The 26,862-nt window shown below is 40.8% G+C and overlaps 2 pseudogenes; one reads left to right on the top strand and one right to left on the bottom strand.

Annotated features, from left to right (window-relative positions):
- Positions 1 to 330: 330 nt before the first annotated feature.
- Positions 331 to 7,523, bottom strand: LOC149140939 (shaggy-related protein kinase epsilon pseudogene; annotated as a pseudogene).
- A 197-nt stretch (positions 7,524 to 7,720) lies between these two features.
- LOC149140940 (photosystem I chlorophyll a/b-binding protein 3-1, chloroplastic pseudogene) lies at positions 7,721 to 8,347 on the top strand (annotated as a pseudogene).
- The last annotated feature ends 18,515 nt before the right edge of the window (positions 8,348 to 26,862 follow it).

Here is a 26,862-nt window from a genome sequence, read left to right on the forward strand (position 1 = left end):
GGAGCAGTCTTGATACAACATCCACCATTTCTGGAGGTGTGTGTTTGTGAAATACCTTTTGTCATGGATGTGCTTTAATTTGAGGGAATTTAAACTCTGTATAATTTGGATTCATGCACTTAATCTCCTCTCGAGTTGGAGTCCCCGGAACCTTGATGATCTCCACCAACTGGTCAATGCCAATTTCTCCAGGAAATAGGGGCAGTCCAAGGAGCAATTCTGCTAAGACGCAATCCAATGACCATATATCTATTGTTGTAACAGGGGCAGTCCAAGGAGAAATTCTGCTAAGACACAATCCAATGACCATATATCTATTGTCGTAGTATACTATGTAGCTCCCAAAATAAGTTCTGGAGCTTTATAATAACGTGAACATATATATGATATATTGGGCTCCCCTTTCACCAACTTCTTGGCACTGCCAAAGTCACAAATCGTTAGCTGATGAGTATGGGGTCAACTAATAAATTTTGAGGTTTTATATCACGATGACAAACGCCAACAACACCATGGATGTAATCCAGAGAACGAAATTTATTTGATAGGTGTAGAGTATGACATATATCAATGGCATACGTTGGTTCATCCTCCTATAGTATATTGTAACTCGATACATTGTTTCAGGTACATACTCCAATACAAGGTTGAGGTATAATTCATCTTTGTCAGTAGTTGAAAAGAAACAATGTTTGCGTTGAACAATATTAGGATGGTCAAGCATGCACATAATTTGCAGTTCTCTATTCTTATATCTCTTATCCTGCAACACCATTTTTATGGCAACGACCTCTCCAGTTTCTAAGCATGTGGCCTCGAAGACAATACCAAATGACCCAGTGCCCACAATATGTTTTGCCCTGTATCTGATGGTCTGTTTTGGCTGCCCATTTTGACCACCTATTGTTGTTGAAATTATGTGGCCAGTCTCTGTGCCATTGCCATTGGAAGACAATGCCAAATGACCCAGTGCTTACAATATGTTCTTTCCTATATCTAATGGTCTATTTTTTTGGGAATTTCTGTTAATTCCAAAACAAAAGAAAACTGAACAGAGTATAATGCCCTGTTTTTGACACAGAGAAACTAAAAATTTGTTTCCAGAGGACATAATTTTACACACACAAAAGACTTCTATTCGTTTATAAGACTGATTGTTGCAAAAGATTCTTCCTCTATCAGAGGGATTACAACAAGACTTCAGTTCGAAGTCTCCTGACATCCATGCTTCAAAATAAAACTGAAAACCTTCGACCAACAAGTGAAAAACCCAAATCTTCAGAGCTCATGGAAGCAGGAGATCAAAAACAAAAAACATCAGAGCCCTCTGCCTCTGCATTGCTGTGCATTACCCCAAAAAAACACTCTGTCTCTCCTCTAAAAAATAAAAACACTGTTGTGTGTGTAATTTTCTTTTCACTTCCTTTTTTTCGTGCTGCTGCGTTTTTCATTACTTTCCAAGAACAACAAAAAACATATGATATTAAATGTTTCTTGTGCCGTAAAAAAATGACCCTCGTGAATAATAATAAAAATAATAAAATTTAAAATTTCACCTACATTTACCAACCGAAATAAATTACATTAATTACTTTAGCATGCCGATATGTTTTTTATTATTAACCATGGATTTTACTCCACGTTAATCGCACGGTGGTCAGCCAATATCGCAAGGACTCATTTACTGATATTTACGCGCTGGGGAAGTTGTTTTGACAAAAACTGCTCAGACATGTGTCCGCTGAAGGATGTGCTCGCTGCCCTCGAAGAAATACCACAATATAGCAAAAGACGGTGTGGGAAGGAACTGGCGGTTTCCAAAAATAAATGTTGCAGTTGAAAGTACCATTTTAACACTCCCCTTTAATTTCAACTGCTGGGTTATCAGTCATACCCAGACATTTCCTCAAAAACTCAAAACTTTTCTGCCCCAATGGTTTGGTCAGAATATCTGCAACCTGCTCCTGAGTTCTGCAGTGTTCTAAAACAATTTCTCCATTGTTTACCAATTCCCTAATGTAATGAAACTTTGTGTCAATGTGTTTCGTTCTCTTATGAAACATAGCATTCTTGGATAATGCAATAACTGAGCTATTGTCACAAAAAATCACAGTTCTTTTTGCTTGTTCTTGGAATAAGCTCCTTAACATCCTTCTCATCTAAATTGCTTGACACACTACTTCTGTAGTTGCCACATATTTTGCCTCTACTGTAGACAATGCTACAATAGATTGTTTTTTAGAAGCCCATGAAATGGCTCCTGAACCCATGTGAAAAACATAACTGGATGTGATTTTCTGAACATCTACACTTCCAGCCCAATCACTATCAGTGTATCCAATTAAATTTGAACATTCTGAAACAATATATAAAATGCCAAACCTTTTATACCTTTAACATACCTCAGAATCATTTTCGCTGCCTGCCAATGTGCTTCTTTTGGCCTCTCCATGAATCTGGAAATTAAACTAACAGCATGCATTATATCTGGCCTAGTTGCAGTCAAATACATGAGGCTGCCAACTATGCTCTTATACAAACTAGGATCAAAATCCTTGCTATTGTCCTCTTTGCTAAGTTTTAATCCCATCACTGTGGGAGTGATTGTTGTTTTTCTCTCCTGCATATTAAATCTTTCCAAAACTTCATTAACATATTTCACTTGTGAGATAAAAATCCCATTTCCATTTTGTTCTACTTCTATTCCTAAGAAGTATCTCAGCAAACCCATGTCAGTCATTTCAAATTCTTCTTTCATGACTGTTTTGAATTTTCAATAAGATAATCATCATTACCTGTGAAAATAACATCATAAACATATAACACAATAATTAGTATTTTACCATCCTTTTCTTTGATGTAGAGGGTGGGTTCTCCCTCCCACTTTTCAAATCCATTTTCCAGTAGATAGGAATCTATCCTACTGTACCACGCTCTTGGTGCTTGCTTCAACCCATAAAGAGCTTTCTTCAATCTGCACGCTTTGTGCTCTTGGCCTTTCTTTTCATAGCATAGAGGTTGTTCAATGTAAACCTCTTCCATTAACACTCCATTTAGGAATGCTAACTTCACGTCCATTTGGTAAACTTTCCACTTGTTTTGTGTTGCTATGGATAGCACTGCTCTCACGGTTTCCATTCTAGCAACCGATGCAAAATTTTCCTCATAGTCTCTCCCATACTGCTGCTTATATCCTTTGACAACAAGTCTTGCCTTGTGTCTTTCTATTTTGCCTTCAGCATTACTCTTGGTCTTGTAGACCCATTTAACTCCAATGACTTCCTTTCCTTTTGGTAGTTCAACTAAATCCCATGTCTTGTTTCTTTCTATGGCACTGATCTCCTCGTCCATAGCTTCTATCCATTTCCTATCCTTAATTGCTTCTTCGAAATGAACAAGGTCATCAACATGAAAATATAAAGCAACAAAGAGTTCATACCTTCATTTGTTGCCTCTTGTTCATAAATTCCACTTAAATTTCTGAACTTCTTACCTCTTTCATTTGGCATACAAATGCTTGAAGAAGCACTTGAATTTCCTCCTTGTGGTGTGCTTGGAGAAGCATTTTCATTTCTCCTCAAGGGTGTCTCTTGCTGCCCTTGTGTTGGTGCTGCTATTTGGGGTTGTATTTCATCCATGTCCTCATCATCTTCATCATGAAACAAAGAGTTTTTAACATTCACTATTTTCTCTATGCTTCCATCCCAAGCTTCCTCCTCAATGAACTGAACATCTCTACTGACAATAAGTTTCTTGGTGGATGGGTTATACAACCAATAGGCTTTGGATTCCTCAATGTATCCAATGAAAATATATTTCTCCCCTTTGCTGTCCAACTTCTTCCTTAGTTGATTTGGAATGTGTGCATAAGCCACACATCCAAAAACTTTCATGTGGGTGACTCCTTGCTTTGTCCCACTCCATGCTTCTTCCAGAACTCTGTTCATGACTTCTTTTGTAGGGCATCTATTCAAAATGTACGCTGCACAGTGTACAGCTTCAGCCCAATAATCATTTGGCAAATGCTTTTCCTTTAACATACTCCTCGCCATATCCATGATTGTCTTATTCTTTCTTTCAACAACTCTATTTTGCTGCGGAGTGTACCTAGTGGTAAACTGCTTGTGAATTCCATTTTCTCTACAAAAACGTAGAAATTCTTTGGAGATATACTCACCTCCTCTGTCAGTTCTTAAAACTTTGATATGCAGCCCACTTTGGTTTTCTACAAGTGCTTTGAAATTGCAAAAAATTTCAAACACTTCACTTTTGTTCTTCAGGAAATAAACCCAAGTTTTTCTAGTAAAATCATCAATGAATGTTAGCATATAGTGGCTGCCTGCAAGTGATGGAGTTTGCATCGGTCCACATAAATCTGAGTGAACAATCTCTAAAGGTGCTTTTGCCCTTATGCTTTTCCCAGATGGAAAACTTTCTCTGTGTTGTTTCCCCAAGATACAACCTTCACAAAGACTGTCTGGTTTCTCTATCAATGGTAATCCTCTTACCATTCATTTTCTATTCAACAAGTTAAGACCTCCAAAGTTGAGATGTCCAAATCTCAAGTGCCACAACCAATTTTCATTTTTTGGTTCGCTTTGGAAAGCCTCTTGTGTCATTGCTGCTATTTCTTCTCCATTTTTTAAATCTTCTTTCATTCTAAGAGGGAACATCCTGTTCCTTGTCATCTTCACTTCAGCAATACATTGTTTGCTGGGTGTTTTATCCATGATGGTGCATACATCATCCACAAAGAAAACATTGTACCCCTTTTGAATAAGTTGTCCAATACTTATGAGATTACATTTCATTCCAGGAACATAATAAACATCTGATATGGTTTTCTTTTCACCTTTCTTTGTTAAGACATTTACTTCTTCTTTTCCGGTAACAGAAACCTTATTATCAGTCCCTAGTGTGACTTGTGACTTCACACTCTGATCTAACATAGAAAACAGGGTTATGTTTCCTTTCATATGGTTACTGCAACCGGAGTCTAGAAACCATACATCTTCACTCTTTTCTTCAGCCATATTACAGGCTAAAAACAAATTATTTGGCTGATATTTTCTCTAGTGAAATTTGCACTAGTTCTATTACTCATATCATGCTGCTTCTTTCTACATTCATTTGCATAATGCCCATATTTTTTACAATAGTGACATTGGACATTGGATTTATCATACCTTTGTCCTTGAGCATGATGTTGTCCACTTTGTTGGCTGTTGCCTTGGCCTTGGTTCTGATTTGGATTGTTGCCTCTTCCTTGAGCATTTGTTGGATTGTTTCTTCCTCTTCTGTTTTGGCTTCTACCTCTTCCTCTCTTGTTTCCTCTGCCTTAACCTCTTCCTCTTCCAAAGAACATCTGGGTCTTAAAGGCATGTTCTAGGGATGAGTTTTCATTTCTACTCAATCTCTGCTCATGTGTTATCAGTAATGCATGTAGTTCATCAACTGAAAAGTTTGTGAGATCCTTTGTCTCTTCTATGGTGGTGAAAATCACATCGAACCTTGAGGGTAGGATCCTCAATAGTTTCTCCACAATCCTCCTTTCTTCAAGAATCTCTCCATGATACTTTATCTGTGTGAACAGACCAATCACATGCGTGAAGAATGAGTCAATATTATCTGACTCCTTCATGCAGAGAGTCTCAAAATCTATCCTCAGCAACTGTAGTTTTGTTGTCTTCACTTTCTCCATGCCTTGATAGGCTATCTTGAGAATTTGCCATGCTTCTTTGGATCTCTTGGCTGCTGCTATCCTTGGAAACACACTCTTATGCACTGCTTGATACAAAAAGTAGAAGGCTTTAGAATCCTTCTTCTTATTGCTCTTCAACAGATATTTCTCTGCCTGAGTTAAATTATTAAACTGATTTTCATTTGTTGGTTCTTCAAAACCATCCTCAACAAATTCCCATAAGTCTTGGGAAGCAAGCAAAGCTCTCATAGTTATTGCCCAATAGTCATAGTTTTTTCCATTAAATTGTGGGAGTTGAGTATTACAGATACCCATGCTAGTGCTGGCTCCAGCCATTCTTGCACTCTTAACTATGCTTCAAAATACTTGACTGTGTATTTAAAATAACTGACTGTCCTCAACAGTAACACAAAAAACTAACTTGAGAAATACCTTGGATTCTTTCTTGACTGAGTCTTCACTTTGCTGGAGAAGTTGCTGCAACAATAAATCATTCCTTCAGCTTCTTTGACACCTTCAAAGAGCCTGGACAAGCTCCGATACCATGTTGGGAATTTCTGCTAATTCAAAAACAAAAGAAAACTGAACAGAGTATAATGCTCTGTTTTTGACACAGAGAAACTAAAAATTTGTTTCCAGAGGACAGAGTTTTACACACACAAAAGACTTCTATTCATTTATAAGACTGACTGTTACAAAAGATTCTTCCTCTATCAGAGGGATTACCACAAGACTGCAGTTCGAAATCTCCTGGCATCCATGCTTCAAAATAAAACTGAAAACCTTCGACCAACAAGCGAAAAACCCGAATCTTCAGAGCTCACGGAAGCAGGAGATCAAAAACAAAAAACATCAGAGCCCTCTGCCTCTGCACTGTTGTGCATTACCCAAAAAAAACACTTTGTCTCTCCTCTGAAAAATAAAAACACTGTTGTGTGTGTAATTTTCTTTTCACTTCCTTTTTTTCGCGCTGGTGCGTTTTTCATTACTTTCCAACAACAAAAAAAACACATGATATTACATGTTTCTTGTGCCGTAAAAAAAAATGAACCCCATGAATAATTAAAAAAACAATAAAATTTAAAATTTCACCTACATTTACCAACCGAAATAAATTACATTAATTACTTTAGCATGGCGATATGTTTTTTGTTATTAACCGTGGATTTTGCTCCATGTTAATCGCACGGTGGTCAGCCAATATCGCACAGACTCATTTACAAATCTTTACGCGCTGGGAAGTTGTTTTGACAAAAACTGCTCAGACACGTGTCCGCTGAAGGATGTGCTCACTGCCTTCGGAGAAATACCACAATACAGCAAAAGGCGGTGCAGGAAGGAACTGGAGGTTTTCCAAAAATAAATGATGCAATTGAAAGTACCATTTCAACATGTTTTGGTTGCCCATTTTGACCACCTATTGTTGTTTATGTGAAACTTGGTTGAAGCTTACTGGGGTGGGGGAGAACGGGTTGATTTTCTTTCCATCCCTTTCTATGAATTCCCTTAGGTAGGGTTTCCTACCTCATGAAAAGTGAATGTCGTAAAGTCACTTAACTGATATAGTGAAGGTAAGGTCTTGATTGCTTGTTTATTTCAGGATGGGCTGATTTTGGGGTCTTTGGTGACCAACTTGGCTGGGTATGGGGTAATTTTTGTAACTGTTGTGGGATCATTGTTTGCTAATATACTGTACTGAATGCAGCTTATCTGAAAAGGATGCCAAATTCGACAACTTTTGTTGTTGTTTACCCATGCTTTTAACTAATTTGTAATCTGAAAAGGATGCCAAATTCGACAGCTTTTGCTGTTGTTTACCCATGCTTTTAACTAATTTGTATATTCATGCTGCATATCCCATGCTGCCTGTAAGGGTTAAGGTTAGACAATTCATACAATTTGTTTAATGTCCTCTTCTTCACCTTGTTATCCATAAAAACTTAAAAGTTATAGAAGTAGGACACCAATGAAATTCTCAAAGAGTTATATGGAATGGTGATTCTTCTTCCGATTATTTGAATATATTTGGGTAATTTCAGCCTACCTGGTGACTTTGGATTTGATCCATTGGGCTTGATGGATCCTGAAGGACCTGGAGATTTTATATCGCTTATGGATAAATCGTCAACGGGCGATTCACAATGTTGGGTGCAGTTGCAGCCATTTCTCCTTAAATCTTTAGGCAAGCTTGGTCTAATCCCACATGAGACCGCACTTCCCTGGTTCTGAACTAGATTCATTCCTCCAGCAGGGACATATAACTACAGGGTTGACCCTTTCACTCTTTTTGTGTTAGAGATGGCCCTAACGGGATTTGCATAACACAGAAGATTACAGGATTACAGAAACCCCAGATCGATGGGAAAACAGTATTTCTTGGGATTTGAGAAGTACTTGGGTGGTTCAGGTAATCCCGCATACCCCGGAGGTCCCTTATTCAATCCTCTGGGATTAGGTAAGGACGAGAAGTCCATGAAAGATTTGACGCTGAAAGAGGTCAAGAATGGAAGGCTTGCAATGTTGGTTATCTTGGGTTATTTCATTCAGGGCCTTGTTACTAGAGTTGGGCCATTTCAATACCTCTTGGATCATTTGGTTGATCCAGTAAACAACAACATTCTCACCAACTTGAAGATCCACAACTAGGCCAAAAATATAGAAGGAATTACACTGTGACTGGGTCATGTCAGTTCATGTTTTTAATATATTGTATGAAGAACCTTCTGTATCTGTAAAATTGCAATGTAAAAATAAAAGGATGTGCATGGATCTTTGTTAAGTATATTTAAGTTGGCTAGTTTTTTTTGTTTATTTGAATACCTTTACTCTATGTCTAAGGGCGACGTTCATGTATTTTATTCATATTTAGCCCTTTCTATGCCACCATCTCCTCCCCGATGTGAAATGGAGGATCGGCCCAACGCAATGCTCTTGAGACGCTGCATCATATGCATGGTAACGCCTCGGTCTGCTCACTATAGTCCAGACTCTTTAGCGACCCTGCAACTCTCTGCTCTGCTCTTGTGTTAACAGATGGTGGTCTCATCGTCCTCTTCTCCTATTGCCAGTCGAACATCAATTCATTACTATAAGTGCAAATGGGCCTCTGTACCTCTGTACTATAGCAATCGCATTCCTATCAATTGTTGAATCGGTTGACAGAGTTCACCATAATGGACTGTGGGATAATGTCCTAGTTACAAGATCTTCAGAAGATGAACAATCTCAAAGTTTTACGTGTATGCAATTGTCTACATTCTCAATTTCTTTTGGCATTCCTTTGCACTTTTCAGTGCGATTGCTAATTCTTAAAATCTGTGCAATTGTCTGCACTCTCAATTTCTTTTGGCGTTCTTTTGCACCTTTAGATACAATTGGTTGGCAGCAGAAATTCTAGCAATTGGAGAGGTACACTTGCTACTCTACTTTGCACCAATGCGATTGTGCTAATGCACCATATCTTTATTTCATTATCGCACTTTAGTAACGAAAATTTTCTCCCTTATTCCATGACATGTTCTATTGCCCAACATTAATATCCTCTGGTCACATTATTTAGGTACGCCAGAGTATTATCTTGTTTGCTGTGTTTGATATGTCTTTGTTAGAACGTTTAAGACATTCTCCATTGCAGCATTTCAGCATTCAGATATCAATATCACATTTCTTTTAGCATATTTCCATTACTGCTCGAGTAGAATTCTTTCAACGTAGTGTTTGCAATATCTCTCGCAACGCATTTTAATAAGTTTTCACTGTGTTTTATTGTCACGATTTTAGCGCTACAGCTTTGGCATGGTTTTCAACGTAGAAAATTGCCCTTTTTCTTTTTAATTTCACTTTGCATTTGCCTGCATCTTATTTGCACATGTGGCTTAAAATTTCAATACATTATATTGCCTCTATCTGCAACGAATAAATTATCCTCGAATTTATTTGTATAGCCTCCAGTGCAACAGGGTAATTGTTGCTTCTTTGAATGCAGCGTTTGAAATATCATTGTATTGTTTATAATGGTTCCAGTGCACCTTGATCATGATATTATGGTATCCTTGTCATAATGTTCTTGTGCATTTATTGAATTATCTCTCTATCGTATGTTGCATTTTATTAATTGCTCTTTATGTTGCTTTGCATTCGGTTTTACGCTGCCTTTTAATGGTTTTCAAACACTCCCTTTCATAGCTTCTCAATGCATCCTTTGTATTGTGTGTTGCTTCTATCTTATCTCTAGCGCATTTTTTCATCCATTGTAATCAGGGTGAATTAAATTATCCCTTCAACGTAAGACATTTCCCATTGCCTTGTAATATGATATGCTTTGCAATGGATTTGATCGATCTTTTCAATATGTATTTCGCAACTTTTAGAAGGGTTGGCACATATAGGAATGGCCCCTTGTATACATCGATATATACACGATCCTGTAGCATTTATCAAACTATTATAACACATCATTTATGCATTCTTAATATAACATTATCATTGTTCATGCAATTAATCCCTCCATCGCATGATTTTCCTTATATTCTTGGTCACTGCCCTTCCTTTTAGTCCTTTTACGCGAGTATGTATCACATAGGCTAATCTCATGATTGCAATTCTTGGCATTAAATTGTTCTAACCACATACGTTCATTAAGTTGACTACTTCATGATGCTTCATGATTTGGTGACATGGGAACCATTGATTTTACTCTTCATCCCAAAGGAGAAACCTGCATGATAGCCTATATAATATGTGACCTATATGAATGTATTTTCACTAGCGGTATGTCTCCTTTTTGGGGCAGACTTGTAGCCTTAATATAGCCATGAATTCCTCAAGGGGTAGCACTTCTACTTCTTTTAGGATTCACTTCATTGTATCTTTAGACCAAATTTAGATTTGTTTGTAAATTTGTTTGTGGTTGCTCTAGTGGGATATTTTTACCCATAAATAACCCTTTCTCTTGGGGCAACATTAGGGTACTTGGGTTGTTACCGAGATCCCTCAAATAATTTGTCTTTCAAATGCCTTGAAGAGGATACTCCAATAGTCTTCAACAATCATGTGAGTTGATTACAGTGTCATATGTCATGTTCTTTCAAAGACCGGTCAAATGGCATAATTCATTGCACGTATAAAATTCCAAAACGTTACTGTTATGCGGGACTTATGACTGCAAACAGAAATATCTCCCTTAGGTTTGGTGGTTAACCTAGAACAATAGAATGACAAAGGACCTAATGTTTTCCTTAAAGTAAGTAGATGAGGGGAAGAAACCTGCTTTGAATCTGTCATATATTCCGCTCATTTGGCTTGAATGCTCCAATCCTAGCTCTGGTTGCCAAAACTAGAACCTGCACAACAAGACAACATAAGCCATGAAACTATGAGATCTATGTAGCATCATCTATATACTTTATTCAACATAATGGCATGGTATTGAAATACATGAAATGACGACATCACATATAGGAAAACAAAAGAACTATTTTTATTGATATAAATGGAGTGAGTTACAACCATAAATAGGTGTCAATCTTATAGAAGAGCCACTCCAAGTTGTTGACTTGTCCTTCCTTTTTCACAAAGTATACCTCCAATCACCCTAAATACATGAAAGGATAACTCTCACAACATCAGCATAAGGGTGGAATCACTCTCCAAAATCCAACCCCTTGCATATGGAAGGTTGTAAATATATAGAGCAGTGAGGTAAGTTGGAAGTTCTTATCCTTTTACCAATATTAGGATTGAGATCCACTCTTGATGGGAGGATGAGATCTAAAGATAAAGATGGAAACTCCAAAGTAGGATAGGATAGGATTCAAAAGTTTTATCTAAGGTAAATAGTTACAACATATCTTGGAAGCTTCTCGAAATGGAGGCTTCGGGATTCTCTCTCTTTTTCCCAAATTTCTAGAACCAACGCAGGTGCAAAGAGAGCAACATGTAGGTGATCAACGCAGGCCACAGTGGAGAAACCTGTAGGTGAATGTTGTCCAGCAAGAAGCCAGGGTGCATTGGTCCTAAAATTGACTCAAATAATCAGTTTGGGGCAAAAGTTGTGGGTAATGAGAGAGTCATGTGATAAGCGCCAGTATTGCAGCAAGAATGTTGCAACTCCTGGGGCTACCAACTTTAATTCATCAACCCGGGGTTCGTACAAGCTTGGAGGTGACAGTGTTGTATACACAGTAGATGTAATGGTCTACTCTTGTCACTTTTCAACTAGGGCGATAGACAACTAGGGTTTCTCAAACCAGTCTTCTATTGACTAGAAGAAGTCTGACTACCAAATGGAGAAGGGAAAGTTGTCCTTAATGAAAGAAAAGGAATGTTGCCTACTTCAAGAAATGAAAGATTGAAATGAAAATGCTTATAAAGTGACATTAAATCATCTAGCTACTCATTTACACATTTTGTCGCAAAAGAAACCTAGCTTAACCTTGTTTATAACATGTGATGATCTAAACTAACTGAGCATAGAATCTGATCTAGGAAGTATGATAATTGTTGCATTCATGTGCTAATTTAGAAATTGTAGAAAAAACCCTTTTTTGATGTTTTAATTTTATGAATGAAAATGCTAATCTTCACTTGTTCCTTGGCAGGGGAGATAGGTATGGAGGAAGAGGTATGGACTAGTGTCAAGGGTATGGAAGCTAAGGAGAGGCTTTATCCAAGTTCAGATGACAATTTTGCTACATTCGAGCTTAAAACAAGTTGCTACAGGGTACTACTACAAGATGACCTAGTTCTACTATAGGATGCCCTGTTTTACTATAGGAAACAGGCTGAAATCTTAGGAGATGGTAGGGAAGGTAGAATGAAGTGTGGGAAAGGTATCTGATGGAGAAATAAGGCATGGAGGGGTGAACACTATCCAAGGCTCAGTCATATGCTTCAAGATGGTTGGATTTTCTCAATGGAAATGGAAATTTTTCTTACAAAACAAGAATTCAGATTTAGGGTTTAGTGGACTTTGGCAACATGGGTGGATAAGGCTTGGATGAGGCAACTGAGATGAGGTCTCCCTGCAAATTAGAAGCTCCTGCAACAACATACATTCTTGTCTTCATTTATGCACAAATTCATCTATGCATGGAAAAGATTTATTAAATGGAAGAAAACAGAGTTATTACTATCTAGTGGCTAAGTTCATGAATGGAAGTGCTTTGAAACCAATGAAAAACTTAAGAGATCAAAAGTGACAATTGCAAATCATCCTAAGAAACTCAAAGACAATGACCTACTCATCAAGAAACCCTAGATCATGCTGTAAAGCAAGAAATCTATTTTTGGGCTATGTGAATGGAACCCTCAAGTCATGATCCCATAAGGGAGATGAGGTGAAAGCCACAATCACAAGCCTTTCAGGAGTGTTTTCTATCACTATGATACCACTAATCTAACTATCCACAAATAGAATCAAACTAATTAATCATCTAAATACTTGCAAATTAACAAAACTAAAATCACTTCAGTAGCTAACTATGCATGTAATTTAAGCATACATGTACAAGAAGAGGAACCCCTGCTGCTAGGGTTGGGCCCTAACCCAAGAGCTTCAACCCTTTGAGTCAACTCAGTGCTGGATCAAGGGAATGCTTCTCATTTTCATTAAAATATCAAAAATACACAAGAGTCATCAGTCACAATGTCTTAGCTTGAAAATGCCTCTTAGCTACAACAAAAATAGTTGAATCCTAATGAGCCTCTAGGCCTTCTTATTTATACAACTGAAGCTACCAACAACTTCCTTAAATTTATGGAGGCTTGGCTCCCAAAATCGAGATCAACTGGTCTTCAACTATCATTGGCTTAGCTACCAATGATCTTAATGGCTCAGTTGCTTGTAACTCCGAGTTGATGAGATCTAGTGGAGGAATCTTCGAGTGACTGAGCAGTTCAGGAGGGAGATCCAATCACCTAAAATCCCTCTTGCTTGTCTACTTCGAGTTCTTGCACTTTAATTAGCCAAAATTTTCTCCAAAACTTGCAATCAATGCACATTAGACCACAAGACATGACATCTCATCTTTACCCTTCTCATTAAGAAAAATATAACAAAACATGTAAAGAAATGTGAGAAAAGTTGATTTTAGTAAGCTGGAGAGTGGCATTAAGGTCCATATAATTTACCCATTGATGAGCCTCATCATCAACCCCTACTGAAAGTGTTGCTCATCCTCTGAGAAACTTAATCTATGTCCATGTCTTTCATTGCTTTGGTGGCCTCCCTGACATTCCTAGCCTCTGTTGCAGTATCCTCCTACTGTGGATAAAATAATGCATGTTTTTCTATTTCCTCCCACTTCTTTCTTTCTTCTTCTTCCTTTATCCCTTCTAATATACCCAATAGCAATGGTGGAATGAGTTTCAGGCCAATCCAGTTGACTTTGAGTCTTTGCAATGCCTTCTTATACAATGGGGTCCTTTCTAGTGCATCCCTCATTCTTTTAGGGGAATGATACTCCCTGATCTTTAGGTTGTAGGGTAAGGTGTTCCATCTCCTTTGGCATGCTTGTTGGCTTTCATCCCCTAGAAATCTCAAAGTGTCCTCAAAATGACTGACTGCTTTCTCTTGTGTAGCTAGGTATCTTGGTGCAAGTTGGGTATCATTGGTGATGAGGTTGTGGGTGCTAATGACTGCCATGGAGTTGATTTGTTCATGCTCTTATGTAAAGGGGCTTTGTTTCTTCTCTTTCCAATACCCTTTTTGCTTCCTTAGCCCTGGCCTCCTCATGACTCATCCATGATGCCAAGGCCATCAGTTGTAAGTCCCCTAGCTTTGGATTGGGGTCCCACACATTTAAATCTGTTAGGGCCAAGTTATGTAGGTATAAGTCAGATATCTTAGCCTTGTCTTCCAAGGTGCTTTGGTCACAAAGGTCAATGAATTGTCTATAGTATTGGAAAGGCATAGTTCCTCATTGTGCTAGGGCTTTTATCTGAACCTACAACCACTGTTCTTTGAGGTATAAGGCATATGATTTTGTTCGCATCTTGCACTAGAGTGCCTCCATGGAGAGACTTTCCATAGTTTCCAATTGGCTTTCTTTTTCCTGTACTTTTCTCCTCAGCCATGTGTTCTCAGCCTCTAGTTGAGATATCATCACTCTTTCCCTATCTCTTATCCTACTCAACTATCTTCCCATCTCTAGCAGCTTTTCTTCCATATGTCCCACAATCTCTACACTTTTTTATTTAGAAATTTGCATCCAATGATGTTCCCTTTCTCTCTCCTTTTCAAGCTCAAAGAATAGAGGGATGGAAAAATTTTGTGGTATTACTCTGTCTCCCTCAATGAATCTGTAATAGGAGCTGGGGTTTGGTTGTGAGCTAGGTTTCTGCAGCTATTGGGACTCTTCCTTTACTGTCTTTTGAGTATCTGTCTCCCCTTGTACTTGTGTTGATGCTTCTTTTCCTTCCCTTTGCCCCTGTTGTCCTTCATGCTCATTTTTTGTGTTTCATGTGGTCTTGACAGGGTTTCCTGTAGGACTATTTGTGTTTCATGTAGGTCTGTCTATGCTTCCTGTAGGAGGCCTTTCCCTTTCTAAAAGGGGTTCAAAGGTTCTTTAATTTGTTTTGCTGAGGTTGACCTGGTGACAGGCCTCCTAACATAGGTGATTGGTGACCTTGGGGAAGCCTGTTGTGATGTGCCCTCTTCACCTCTCATTCCTAGAGGGACTAAATTCTCTTGTACTTTTGGTGGGTCCTCAATGATTATAGGAGTCTTGGAAAGTGTTTGAGGTCTCCCTTGTTTTATCTCGGTTCTCCTCCTCCTGCCTCTACCTCTTTCCTTTTGATTTTATAGGTATACACAGAGCAATTAAGGCGCAATTTGCCTTCTTCTCTGTGGGCTCGGGAGACACTGTTACACAGTAATTTGTCACTACCTTCACCCCAGTGCTTCTACTGTGTCATGTATCCAGTAAAACATGCTCATACTAGACAAGTTCTCTCTTATGTTGCCAATTGACCCACTTTTCCTAAGTTTTCTGCCTCATTGCGACTATTAGCTAAATACATGCGATGAACAGCGGTCATAATCAGTACAGTCACGCTTCCATCATGGGAGTACATATGATTCCCGCGACGATCGGATTTCATGCTCTGCCGGGAGTCTATTTGGTATCTTTCGCGACGTTTTGACTGCTTACATTACCTATTAGCAATGTCAACGCTAAATAATAGTTATAAACTCGCGATGATCCAGATTGGGTGAATTCGTTTCAACAGTTGGCCTTCTGGATGTCTCTGGACCTGGTTGTTGGGTCAGATTGGGTCGCCCTCCTCCCTCTGGCATGGTAGTTCTATCTTTCGTGCTGCTTGTCTTGAGGATAAGCTCCCTCTCCCTCATTTCATGGAGACTCCTTCTCCTATAAAATCACTCACCATTGCTATCATCTGCTAGTTCTTTTGGTTGCATAGTGCTGCTGCTATTTTTGAGTTTGATAGATAGTTGGTGTGAGTGTGACAAGTGTGGGATTGCTTTATAGTTTGCAAGAAGGTGTGGAGTGCCCTTAATCTTGTGTAAAACTTGTGAATGAGAGAGAGAGAGAGAGGTATTGCTATTTGGGAGACCCATCTTTGAGAGTGAATGCTTGGAGAAACACACTGGTTGGACCCTCTGAGAAGGCTTGCGACGTCAAGACCTAGTTGTAAGCTTACTCTTGTTTCATTATTAATACAATCAATGATGATTTCCTATGTCTGATAGCTCATGACTTCTTGACTTTGTGAGTAAATAGATCATTGTTGTTTCCTGGTTATGTGCTTTGTCATTGTCTTGTGTTGTTTCAGGTCAATTACTCTCTAAGGAGAAGGAAACGGAAGCTGGAGCAGCGCAACGGAACTTCATCAACCACCGGTTTGAGGTAGGCCTCCAACGATGAATATTTAAGGGAATCAATTGTTGTTTTGTCCTTGCTATGACTAGACCCACTCTAGGGCTAGAGGGGTTGCCTCTGTCCGCAGAGGGAACACTTTCCTGCATCACAAGTTGGCGACTCCGCTGGGGAGTCCTTTGTATGTTGCCTCTCTTGTTTGCTCTTGATTTGATTTTGGTTTGGTGTCTTTTGAATTTTGGGGATACACTATAAGTCCTTTGGGTTACCTGGGTTGATCTAGGAGATCCCTACATTGATAGAAGGATTGACTGGTTTTTGTTTGGGAGTTCTTGTTTGTTTATCATTGTTTTTTAGTATCATCGTAGAAAATAGCTTAACAGTCGCGCCAACGTTGCCTTTACTCTTTTGTAAAGTCCTGTGCGTCGTTGAATCCTGTCGCACAGTCGCGACGACTCTGAAATCGGTCTGTCGCGGAAGAGACGTGTACTCTCGCGATGATGTCGCTCTGTTGCTACAGACACTGGCTTATCCCCACTAGTTGCTTGTGTAGTACCCGTGACAATTCCTGTAGAATTGTTTTTTCAATTCTACCTCCTCAATTTACCAGTCTTGTCGGCCCCTTGCCTTCTTTCTCTTGCTAAGTAGCTTGTTTTTTACTATTTATGGTTCAGGCATTCTTTCTTTGGCTTTATTGAATGAATCTTGCATTTTTGCCCATGTGACCTAGTTCATTCTTTTAAGTTCATTCTTGAATTAATTGGCTTGGTTTGCTGGTTTGCCCAAGGTTCATTTGCAACTTTCTTGTTGGTTTGTTTGAGCCTTCTCCATTGTTCATTTCTGGTTGATTTTTTAGTGACAAGTATTGAACCAATCTCTAACATTGATTCAATTTCTTTTCACTACCGAACATAGATCACAACTGTTTGGATCAATCGGTTTTTTCATACTTGCTTGTTTGCTTGTTTGTTTCTCTTAAACTTAAAGCAATCAAAATCAAAACACTGCGTTCATTTAGTATACGAAAGTGAAAGTAAATTTGCATTTCGTGTTTGCTATTGGAAAGAAAATGATAAAATCTATCATTAGTAGTATTTGTGCACTGTCGGGTTGACGTGTTTTTGCATTGTGTCTCTTGGTTTATCTTGGTTTTCTTGGTTTGGGGAATGATCTCTCTACCCTCCTGTAAGTAGGTGTTCATTGAAGAAAAATGATATTTCACTCATTCTAGCTGCATCCTAGGTTTTGTTGTATACATACGGTAAGGCCTGAAAACTGAAACATAATTCAAGATCAACTCTAAAATGAACTGGATGAACTTAACAACGCATTGGAACATAACGCACACTATTTAGAAGTCTAGGCTAGAGATGTGCTTCAGCGTCATTAAACCTAGTCGCTATTGCTTTCACTCAAGGTTAGGTGATTCCTCCTTCTGTGACTCAGTAGTGGTCTAACACAGAATTGTGCTCCCAGTACCGTCGAGTATATGTTGGGAGACCCCACTAGGTTATCATCCTATATCCCTAGGAAGTCGTGTCTGCCGCCTTGCAAACCATAACGCACCGAACACAACATTCAGGAAGATTGACTTCCGTACGGAAAGTCCTTGGTTTTATTATGATCGCCAAGGTGTATATGCAGTTTTACAGGATGTTTGGTAAACCTTTTGCCTAGTTTCTCCAGAGCAGTCACTTTCGTTCCTTTTCGAACTCCTTAAAAGAAAAGGTCCATCTGAGCACTTGTCACTTCAGGCTCATTAAATACTCGAAGGCGACTAGAGTCATATTTTCGTCCTTTTCTCGACTCTTTAAAGATGAAAAGGTCAAGTTATGTTCCTGTCTCTTAAAATTTATTCGACCACGTTCACACCTACCCAGTTAGATCTTGTTGCATTTTAGTTTGCATAGGGTTTTTCTCCTTACTCAATTAGTTATCCCTAGGGCTTTTGAGTTAAAGCATCCTAGCGGAATCACCGATCCCGTCTCCCGTTCCAAGTGACCAAGGATCCCCATCTTCTATTGCTCCTAAGGTACCAGTTGTTAGTGATACTCTCCCCATTATTCCAAGTATCCAACTGCTTAACTCTCGCGCTCCAGAAGACGAGTCTTACGATATTCATTGGAACCCCGTTTGGGAGCCTCCCGAAGAATATTTTCCCCTTACCCCTCCTGGTGTTTCGATCCCAATGTCTTCTTCTGACATGGATGACACATCCCCCGTCACGAGTGAAGAGTCCTTTGTGACGAGCGGTGAAATTCCTATCCCGACGGAAACTTCACCCTTCCGTGTCACCTCCCTTGGTATCACGCTGCCGTTACATTATAATGCTCTGGCTGATATCATGGGTTCTAGGTCTCCCCTTACAAGTTCCATGTGGTCTCGTACTGTCACTCTAACTTCGGGATCCTTTACTCCCCAGATTCACAATGTGACGTCTGTCCCGACTATGCCAACCATTTGTGTGGCTTCCACAGCCCCCGCTGTTAGTGCCGCCATTGCATCTTCAGTGGTGACCACTGTTGCGAGACCTTTGACAGGTCCTTCACACAATGGCCCTGTGGCACCCATATCCGGGGTTGTTGACCCTAGCCTAAGTGCCCCACCTTCTTCTGGTTCTATTCCAGCAAGGGGGGCATATGATCAATCTCTTCAAATTCCTCAGAATCTGGATCCTCAAAATCCGTTTAATTATTATGATTCTCAAGGAGCTCATATTTATCATCCTAGACCCATAGCATCTCAACCTTTTGTTGAGGTCTTGGTTCCGTTGTCTATCACTTGGGGTACCATAGCTTACCATGGTGGCCAAGCGCAGTTTTCAAATGTTCAAGGACCACCCTATCAAGGTCAACCATCTTACGGGCAGCAGTCTTACGGACCACCGTACTATGGGTAGCCTTATCCAGGGCAGACTGGCGGCCCACAAGGACAACCCATTTCAGGACAACCTTCGGCTTTCAGTGGGTCTTCTTTCACATACTTCAGGCAACCTTCTGGTAACCCAGGACAACCTTACATTCAACAAGGCCAACCTGGTACCCAGCAAGGCTACCCTTCTGGACAAGTTGGTCAGTCTCAAGTTCAATAAGGACAGCAAATTTTCCAGCCTACTCAACCATCTAGTCAGTCTAGACAGCCTTGGGTTCCACAAGGTCAACCTAATTCCCAGCAAGTCCAAGCTTCTGGGCAAACGGGCCAACCTTCTAGCCAGGTGGCTCAACCTCTATCCTCTCAAGGACATCCGTCTGGGCCTACTCAACCAGGCACTCAAATTATTGTTGCCTCTCAAGCTCCACCCGGTTTTCAACCCCAGTCTGGGCTCCAGACCCAATCCAGTCTTCAAATTCAAGTTGGATCCCAATCCCAACCTGTTCATCAGACACAGCCTAGCTCCTAGGCTCGATTTTGGGCCCAGCTGCCTTATGGTTTTCAGCAATCCCAAGGGCAAACCCAATTTGCCCCATACCAAAATTATCAACAACTGTAGGTGAGTCCTTACCAGAATTACCAGTAACCATATTTTGCTCATGCAGGCCAAATTGGTAATCAGTGGAACGTTGGGGGGCAGATCCAGGGTCAACCATCCAGTTACAGCTATAACCCCTATGGACAAAATCCCTACGGACACAACCCTTCTGGGTCAAATCCGTCTGGACAAAATCAGTGGGGGCAACAAGCAACTAGGTGGAATTCTAGTACTACCTCCTATCCGCGGCCTCAGATGTCCTTTAATCCTCAATTACCCTTTTTAGCAACGTTGGAGTTACCAGATGTGTCCAAACTGACAAATGATCCCATTCTTCATAATCCGTATTGGCCGTCAGTTCCAACTAAAATTCCCAGTGATTGTCCCAAGTTCGATGGTAAAGCTGGAGAAGATCCCCAGGCCCATGTTATGACTTATCATCTATGGTGTTCGTCAAATTCATGGCTTGAAGATTCAATCCGGCTCCGCCTTTTTTAATGGACCCTCACTGGCTCTGCTGCTAAATGGTATATTGAGCTAGCTCACGGATCTTTTCAGGACTTTAACTCATTGGCAATGGCATTTTTAGCTCATTTTCAGTTTCCGATTCAATATGAGACAGGCACACATCTCCTGACATCCTTAAAACAGACCACGGCCACGCACATCTCCGATCACATCCATGAATGGAGATGACGTCGCCGTTTGATTAAGTTTTGGATTCCCGATCAACTTCTGACCGACTAGTTCACAACCTCATTTGTTGTTTCGATAGCCCGGGACATTGCTATGGGGGCATGTGTAACTGAAGAGCAGGCTATTTCACGTGCTCAATACCTTGACTTGGTTTATTCCTAGTCCAGTACACTTTATGATTATTTGCCTGATGCTCCGAGGCCTGGAACTTCCAAATCCTCGCCAACACCATCTGTTGATGGCGTCATTGGTTTTGTTAATCCGTCCTCTAAGAAATCTTCCGCAAACCCTAGGAAGAAAAATTCAAATGCTTTGAATGAAAACACTTCTCAGGTTATATCCAATTCTGGTAACACTTCTGAGGTTAACGTCGTTCAGTCCACCATGGCGGATAAAGCCTCGAAAGGGAAAAAATGGGAAAAGGGAAGAATAAGGCTAATCAACCAAAGCAGGATTCCCCTAAACCTCCACTCGAGGAAGGTACCAAACGCAAGCCTAAGTATCCTTGCCTTATCTATGACGAGGATCACTATACCAAAGACTGCCTGAGGTGGTCTGAAGTTAGTCGTTTGTTGAAAGGTGCCCCTAGGACTCCTGCTGTGCTCAAAGAGACTTTTCCCTCGCAGCAAACGCAAATGGTGGCCGATCCATCTCAATCCTCTTCTCCCTTTGGTTCTCAGGTATTTATGGCTGGGACGATTCTCATCCACATTATTACTCGAGCAAAAGAGTATCCGTCGCCTGCCGAGAAGGAGGCTGAGGTCCCCTCTAGTGTTCCTCTGTCCAATTCTAGTCCCCTTCATATCGAGTGGCCTAGTACTGAAGCAGTCATCCGGCCTCCTCCTAAGGGCGTGCTCCGGAAGTCTTCTTACAACCCTAATGCTCGTGCTACCCAACACTACAGCATTGTTGAGGACTTAGCCCAGGCTCCATCAGCTATGTCCACATTAGAAGTCCTCTAAAGCTGCCCCTCTCAGAGGAAGTCCTTGTTATCGACTGTCAGTAGCATTGACCCAGCCGACTCGGACCTGATCACTTTTGACCTAGACAGTCATATACCAAGACTGCCTTACCAAATTTCCTTCCTTATCCAGGTCATCATCAATTCTAAAACGATTCATCGTACAGTCATTGATGAAGGCGCTTCTACTTGCATCATGTCTGTTGCTTGTTGGAAGGCTATTGGTTCTCCGACCCTAAGCCAGTCTCCTACGACCTTAGAAGCCTTTGATGGGAGAGAGTCTTGTCCTTATGGTATACTCCAACACTTGCCTATTACTCCGGAAGGGAAGATAGTTGAAGTGGAGGTCGAAGTTGTTGACACCAATTTAACTTACAACCTCCTTTTAGGATGAAGCTGGACATATGCCATGCGAGCAGTGGCTTCATCTCTATTTCATGTTATTCGTTTTCCTCACCAGGGGAAGATCGTCACAGTAGACCAGCTGTCCTTCTTCGCCTCTTCCTCCTCTGATGGCAACGTGCCTTTTGTAGAGCATACCTCCGTTCCATGTGAGAGTGTGGGTGCTGGACTCTTTAAAGATCCCGCCCTTATGGGTGTTTTTTCACTCCCACCCCCTAACATCGCCCCCATTAATATGATTTATGTTCACTCTAATCCTTAGGTTCTTCCCTCTGCTGATCAGATAGAATCCTAGGGCAATGAGATGCCGTTGAGTCCTGCCAAGCTCAACTACGTCGAAATTATTTCTGTATCGGCTCCATCTTCTGAATCTGCTCCTTCGAGCAGAGATCTCGACTCGTACGTTCAATCCCCTTGGCTTGGAGATGGCGCTTCTTCAAACCCTTTAAAGGAGATTTTTCCTTCTGATGAAGCGATTATTGAGACCATGTCTTTCGAGGAACCCCCTTGGTCTGATCATCACCACCATTCCTCATTTCTCCCTGCCCATCGGGAAATGCTTACTTGTCTCGAGCGGTTTTCTCCTCGTCTCCCATCTCAACCCCTTCAACCACCCATCCAAGTTCATCAAGTGTCTTCTGAAGGGAATATGGGAAACATTACGCAAACTCAACTAATTGACATCTCTGTTAAACCAAGGATTGTCGAGCACATCCATGTCGGAGTAACTTGTACTCCGAAAGAGATTAAGCTTTATACTGATCCTTTTCGTGAATTTCGTGATGTGTTTGCTTGGTCTTATGAAGAGATTCCCGGCATTGATCCTAGCATCGTGGTGCATGAGATACCTACATATCCGAGTGCCAAACTTGTTCGATAGCATCTACGCCTCGTGCACCCCTGAAAGACCGCAGCTATTAAAGCGGAAGTTGAAAAGCTTCTTAAAGTCGGCTTCATTTACCCCATCCCACTCACAGATTGGGTTTCTCATATTGTTCCTATGACTAAAAATCACGACACTATTAGGGTTTGTGTTGATTATCGCGATATTAATCGCGCCTGTCCCAAAGATAACTTCCCTGCACCCTTCATTAACCAGCTCATTGATGAGTGTGCTGGGAGTGAGATATATTCATTTATGGATGGTTTTTCTGGTTATAACCAGATTAATATTTCACCTGCGGATCAACAGAAGATCGCCTTTATCTATCTATGGGACACTTTCGCTTATAAAAATCTCCCCTTCGGTTTAAAAAATGCCGGTGCCACCTTCCAGTGTGCAATGTCTTATGTGTTCCATGATATTCGACACATTGTGCAACCTTACCTGGATGATCTTCTGGCTCATTCAGAAAAGCGCCAGGACCATCCAGCTCACCTTCGCGAAATTTTCCTCCGTTGTCGACACTATCATATCCGGCTTAATCCGCATAAGTGTGTCTTCTGCTTTGAGTCAGGCAGACTTCTCAAGTTCATCGTCTCCCGAAAGGATATCCGTCTTGATCCCCTTAAAGTTGGAGCCATCCTGAATCTCCCTCCCCCTGCTTCTTTACAGCAATTGCAGAGCTTGTAGGGTAAAGAGAATTTTTTACGACGATTCATTCTGAATTATGCTGAAGTGGCTAAAGGCTATATGCGGTTATTAAAGCAGGATACCCCTTTTCTTTGGGATGTCGCTGCACAAGAGTCATTCGAGCACCTCAAGGCCCTCCTTTTTTCTGCTCCGCTGTTGCGTCCCCCTGATTATCACCGTGACTACACTCTGTATTTAGCCGCTACCGATGCCACTATTGGCATGGTTCTAGTTCAAGATGACGATGATGACACTGAGCATGTAGTTTATTATCTCAACCACAATTTACTAGATACGGAAACTTGATATGCCTATGTTGACAAGTTGGCTTTGGCCACCGTTTGCACCATCCAGTGTTTCTGCCACTATATTTTATTGCATACCACGACGTTGATTTCTGATTACAACCCGATGACGTACATCCTGTCACGTCAGTTACTGGGGGGAAAATACTCAAAGTGGATTGTCATCTTCCAAGAGTTCAACTTGGAGTTCACCACTGCCAAGTCGAAGAATTCCCTCATCTTTACTGAGTTTCTTTGCTCTCTGCCATCTATTACCGCACTCTCCCGATCAGAAGACCATATTCCAAATGAAACATTGTTCCTAATCAACACCCTCGATCCTTGGTACAGGGATATTATTGTCTATCTCCAGATGTCCCCTTTTTGTCCTGACTTATCCAAGGATGCTCAGCGATGGATACGCCATCATTCTCAACCTTATCGCATTATCGGGGACACCCTGTACCGTCTCGGCGCCAACTCTGTTCTCCGTCGATGCTTAACATTCGAGGAAGTCGAACGAGTTCTAAATGACTGCCATTCTAGCGCCTGTGGTGGTCATATGTCCGGGTATGCTACTGCTCAGAAGATCCTCCATGCTGGTTATTTTTAGCCCTCTATCTTCAAGGATTTCATTCTTACCATCCGCTCTTGTCATGAGTGCCAAATCTACCAACGGAAGATGTGCACGCCCCCCGCTCCATTGCACCTTGTCGTTACTGTCGGCCCTTTTGCCAAATGGGGCCTTGATTATATGACCTGTAACCCTCACTCGACCGGGGGGCATGGGTATATCATTGTTTCCATTGATTATTTCACAAAATGGGCCGAGGTGATGCCTACACTATCTGAAGACGGTCACACAGCAGCGCAATTTTTATTTAATCATGCCATCTCACGGTTCGGAGTCCCGCTCATAGCAAACATTTCCGTAATCATATGACGACTGAGCTAACGACCCAGCTAGGCTTACGGCATGATAGCTCGACACCGTAATATCCCCAGGCCAATGGCCAAGTGGAAGCCTTCAACAAAGTTCTAGTTACGATGCTTCAACGCACCATCGGCATGCACAAGTCAAACTGGCATTTGATGTTGTTCTCCGCCTTATGGGCCTACCGAACCTCAGTAAAGGATGCCACCGGGTTCACTCCATTCCAACTGGTTTACGGCCTGGAGGCTACCCTTCCCATTGAGTGTGAAATCCCTTCTCTGAAATTAGTCGTCGAATTACTCCCCAACACTACTCCAGTAGAAGAACGTCATTTCTACCTAGAGCGGCTGGACGAGACTCGTCAACTAGCCTCTCTAACTATTGAAGCACAGAAGAAGAGAGTGAAAACTCACTTCGATCAAACTGTTCATCCCCATTATTTCATTGAAGGAGATTTAGTCCTGCTTTATGATCAAGCAAATGATAAGCTGGGGGCAAGCAAATGATAAGCCTATGTGGCATGGGTCTTATATTGTAGAACGAGTTTTGCAAAAAGGGGCCTATGAGCTTATTGATTATTAAGGGAACCCTGTAGATAAACCCCGAAATGGGCTTTATCTGAAAAAATATTATGCATGAACCCCATGCGTTTTTTGATTTGTACATATGTATGTTTTCAGAAGATGTGTTGTGTGCATGTTTTCATGTTTGGCTTGGTGTATAGGCGTAATTGTTGCTTATTGTGTCTTTTTGCTTCATGTGTAGATGTCTGATACACCCTACATTGGTTTCGCTGATAGTGCCTGCCACAGTACTCGGAATCTTTCTTCGCGGCATGGGTGATCTATGATCCTCACGGTAAGTTAGTAGACCTTCAAGGTGTTTGTCTAGGTTGCACCACAAACAATGTCGCTAAATATAGTGTTGTTATTGAGTTACTAACCGAGGCTATCAACCTCGGTATTCGTATATTGGTTGTGAATCTGGATTCTCAGCTTGTTGTTTACCAGCTTAATAGGCGTTATTTCGTCAGAGATCATCGGATTTTAAGGTTGTATTTACGTGTTAAATTGTTAGAAATAGATTTTGATTTTATCACATATCAACACATTCCAATAAGATTAAACACATTAACTGATACATTAGCAAACCATGTATTAGACAGACATTTGCGCAACATGTAATCAAAAAATCATACAGAAGCATCCAAAACACAATAATGAACCATATATATATATATATATATATATATATATATATATCATCTAGCACACTGATGCACTCAAAAAATAAGTGTATATGTCCAAATAGAGTCTGTGTTCTCTGTACATCCGAGACACATGTCTCTCAAAAAATCAGCAGGAAATAAAACCTAGGCGTCTACTACGGTGGGTTATGCTCCCTGTAGCACACCACCGCTCGTGCGACTCACCTCAAAAGTCGGTGTACCCTAGGTATCACCCCTACTGTATGTATCTAGTACTCCGTGGGGACCTCCTCGATCCCCCTGTAATCAGGAATTCCCTCCGTCAAGCCCTCAATATTTTGGGCCACCATCTCCACTGAACTGCCAATCGGGGGAGCCAAGGCTAGCTCTTTGATGCCATGTGGGTCCCTCCGTGCCTTTGGAGCCAGCCCCACAGGCCTCTCTAGTCCCACGTCTGCAAGTACCATAGAATATTAGGACATATGTGTTGGGTCTTAAAAATGTCATTCATTTCCATTACACTTTCACTATTATGTCCATTATATCACCTCCATTTCACTACTATGTCAGTACATTCATCCCACTTTCATTATCATTGGGCACATTTATGTTTTTCCAAGCTTTATTAATTTTTAGCCTTTTTAAGTGAATTTGTGGTTAAAGATTAGAAAATAATGTGCATATGCTTATACCTAACAAGTGGGTTGAGATTGTTGACATGTGTAGGTCAAAAGGAATCAATGGGATCATGAGGATATGTGTCACATCTCTTAATTGTATTGAAACTCTAAGAAGAC

This window comes from Pinus tabuliformis, chromosome X, assembly GCF_031772625.1.
Source record: "Pinus tabuliformis cultivar Carrire ecotype Pingquan chromosome X, CPIR1, whole genome shotgun sequence".
In the NCBI taxonomy this organism is placed as follows: Eukaryota; Viridiplantae; Streptophyta; class Pinopsida; order Pinales; family Pinaceae; genus Pinus; species Pinus tabuliformis.